The 3,740-nt window shown below is 50.9% G+C and overlaps 1 non-coding gene across 1 annotated transcript; it reads right to left on the bottom strand.

Annotated features, from left to right (window-relative positions):
* Positions 1-2,859: 2,859 nt before the first annotated feature.
* Positions 2,860-2,932, bottom strand: Trnaf-gaa. The gene has a single exon. It is a non-coding gene; the product is annotated as a tRNA-Phe (tRNA).
* Between the last annotated feature and the right edge of the window lie 808 nt (positions 2,933-3,740).

Here is a 3,740-nt window from a genome sequence, read left to right as displayed (position 1 = left end):
AAGCACCGCTCACGGAAGTGCTGGCCTTGGCTGCAGCAGGCATATCCCAGACAGTTCCAGGCCATGGCTTCTCTGGATAACTTCACCCTGTAACCTCCCGAAGACCCTATTGCCTCTGTCATTACTCTGCATGTCCTCGAATAGGTCCACAAAAGGTAGGAAGCTTATGCATGCATGGCGCTCCCCTCCTCTGTATAGGCACTGTTCTCTCGTACTTCCCAGCCAGTCCAGGCGGGCTCCCTCCCAGGCACTATCAGCACTTATCTCTGTGCTGCAGCACAGTCCCCGCAAAAACCTCATGAAGTGGTCCTATTGGCCACTTGTGATTCTTTTCTCAGAGCAGGCTGTGCAGTTTGCACTAAAGGGAGCTGAGAACACTAGGGGCTGATAACCTTGCAGAATTCCATGGGTTCTTGCTTTCGTGATAATGGAAATTAAAACTAAAACAACAACGTGTGTTTACAAGCAAAAATAAGAGAAAATAAAGTGGAATGCAGCTCTGACAAAGATTAACCTGGTCACCTAACAAAGGAAGCAAGCAAAGATAGAAAACAGGTTTCAGTTTGAGAAACTAATGGGGCACAGGTCTGACAAAGTGGATCAGACTGGCCCATTAGTGAAGCAAAGGCCCCAGATGGTGGGGTGTCCGTGGGCTGCAGTCCAGCTGATCATTATCTCAGTCCTGGTTTTGTAGCTCCAGAGGAATCCTCAAGATTTTAGAGGCAATTTAGTTCCAATAAGAAGATTCCTCATGGCTTGAAGGGCAATTCAGTCACGTATGGCTTCGCTGGAATCCAAGATGACCACAGGTTCACAGCAATGGAGATTTTAGGTTTAGCTGAATGCCCCTATATACCTCTTATCCTGGTGTTCTCAGTCCTGAAGGGTAATGACATGGTCCGGGTAAATTTAGAGCTAACCTTGTTCATCAACTTTTGCACATGTTAAGGGCGCAGGAATTTGTCTTACAGTGGTCCTCGACGGCGTCATGTACAAATCCAATGATACTGGACCGTCTTCCTTATTGCAATTATTACTACTTACATAACAATACTGATTAGAGTCTGTCCTTATCACCTTAACGAGTGTGTACTTTTGCTTACCCTGGACACTAAGCAGGTGTGTGCCTCCAGCCTTTCCCCACCACACCAGCAGCTCCTTCCGTCTTGCGCAGTCTCCCAGTCAGGGGGCTCAGGCTTCCGACTGCGGAAACAGCCCCTCACATCTTCAGCACCCTCATTATTAGACGCCTGGTAAGCACCTGCTTTCCAGTTGCGCTTTTCTGCGTCCAAGAAATCTTCCTCTAGGTGAGGCTCGCAAGCAAGACCCACACCCCTTTCTGATGAACCAAAGGCTTTAGTTCTCTCTTATAGCCCCACAGCCCCACTATTCACATTCACCAACATGCAGGAGGCAGCAGATGTTGCTGACATCCTTTATGTTGAATCCTTGCAGTCCTCGAACGCTGTTCTGTGCAAACGGAGCTTGCTGGTACGCAGGGCGTTGTAATAACGAAGAGCAAATAATGCCTGCACCGAGTGGGAGGTCAGTGATACCCAGTCAGTGAAGCGATGAATAACCAAGAGCGCAGGCTACGTGAGAGTGGCCTTTTGCTCTCAAAACTGCAAAACAAAATAATCGAGGCCTAATGCATAAATCCCACAAGAGACTTTCGTCTGCTGACCAGCAGGTTAGCACCTCGCTAAACTATTCCATTTTCTAGTGATTCCGGTACACTGAAATGTCTTCTTCCTTTAATTTGAATAGCCATCCCTGCAACTTCTGCCCCTCGGTCCTGACTCAGTTCCCAGGAAGCATACAACATAGCCTCGGTATGAGGCTATGTGCCTCGGCCGAGGTAAGTTAAAAAACTGGTTTAGGAAAAAAGTCATAGGAAGAAAAGGACTCTTTTGGGATTAGAAAACCCGGATCAGTGGGTCTCCAGCTTGAGGGGCACCAGAATCGCTTGGAGAGTTGTCAACACCCATACGCGGCCCCATCAGTGGCCTGGGGAGGGGACCAGAACCCGCGTTCCTAACCAGCTCGAGACTCTGCGGATACTGCTGGAGGGAACCTCACTTGGGAACCACCAGTCTAGGCTCTGAGGAAAGTTGTCTACACTATTATTTACAGGTGCAGTACAAATACCCTACGATGAGTATGATAATACGTGTATCAAATATGTGCCAATAAAACTAATACAGTATGGGCAGGGGCTGTGCTGCAGCCACGCCCCCACTACCAGGAAACTAAGCGGGGTCCCCGGCGGTACCTTCGCGGCAGTGCTAGACTGGGCCACGAGACCTCAAAGCAGGATTTTGCCTTTTCTTCGTATGTGCATGCTGACGGGAGAAGGAACGGTATTTGGGACAAAGCAGTCTGTCTTGCTCCTAAACAGCGCAGACTGTGGCTGTGACCACAGACAGCTCAGCCGGATCGAGCTCCCCACGCTGAGCGCCCAAGAAATCCACCGCCCGGGCAGAAGAGCTCCGAGCAGTGGGAGGGGCCAAGGGCCGTGGGCAGGGCTGAGAGGCAATAGGCTGGGCCAAGGGCTGTGTTGGGGGCCGAGCCAGCCGTAGGCGTGCTTCCCAGGCTCTGGGTGCAGAGGCTGCGGTGCGCCGGCTCCCGGACTGCGCATGCGCGCCAGCTCCCCCACGCCCAGGATTCCCGGAAGTGGCCGGTCCCAGAGCCCGTACCCCTACGGACGTCCGGGAATATCTGTGTCTCCTCTTTGCTCACCCTCCAAGTCCAAGTCTTAGCGGTTCGTTTCTAGCGGAATGAGTACGTCAGGATACAGTGTTGTAGACCGAAAGGTCTTACCAGATTTTAGTCCCTTCAAGTTAAAATTTAAAAACTAACTGCCGAAACCCGGGATCGAACCAGGGACCTTTAGATCTTCAGTCTAACGCTCTCCCAACTGAGCTATTTCGGCTGCTCCTCTGCTGCTTTTTGACTAACCTATTACTGAACGTTTCACGTCCAACTGTCCCACGTCTTTCCAGTGTCATCTTTTGCCCCATGAAAAACAGCGATCCTTCCAGCCTAGGTTAGGTGCGCCGAGCATGTTCCTCGCTTTCCTAAACGCGATTCCACGGCCCGCGCGGCCGATCCCAGGCGCTTGCCTCGGGATGCGGTCTCTATCCCCGCGCCCGCGGACGGCAGAGTTGGCCAAACCACTGACTGAGGAATGGACAGGACTGGGAAGCGAGAGCTGTCCGGCCGGACGGGGGTGGGGTCTGCAGTTTCCCTGGGCACCTGAGAACCTGAGAACACTGGGAAGTGTTCACCTTAATTACCACTCTTTTGGGTGGAGCTTGCCTGGCAAATTCTGTAGCAGCTCATGGAGCACGATTATTCGATGTCAATTCCATTTCCTACACGAATCGCCCACTACGTACGAGAGCAGACGTCCTGCAACTCTGAACGTCCTATTTTTCACCTTTTTTCCTCTCCTATGAAATTGTACTTCTTTCAAATGAAGACTTTTTCTCTTAGAGACCTATTAGCCTGCTTATTGGAGCTTTGCATTAAGTGGCAGCTTCGCAGACAGTTTAGATGGATGAATTGAGATGTGAAAGAGAAAGGGGAAAAGAAAATCAGAGGTGGCTGCAATCTCTGTTGTCACCACCAAGCATCTGCCTTCTAAGGGTTTCGGAGTTCCTGGGTTGTGCCAAAGCCAAATAACCGAAGGGTCTTGGTTTAGAAGTGGTCAACGGCTAAGCAGAGACTTGCAGCTGGAA

Source organism: Chinchilla lanigera, unplaced genomic scaffold (assembly GCF_000276665.1).
Source record: "Chinchilla lanigera isolate Chin_1 unplaced genomic scaffold, ChiLan1.0 scaffold00003, whole genome shotgun sequence".
NCBI lineage: Eukaryota > Metazoa > Chordata > Mammalia > Rodentia > Chinchillidae > Chinchilla > Chinchilla lanigera.
Note: the sequence above shows the minus strand (reverse complement) of the source record. Positions and strands in the feature narration are given on the sequence as shown.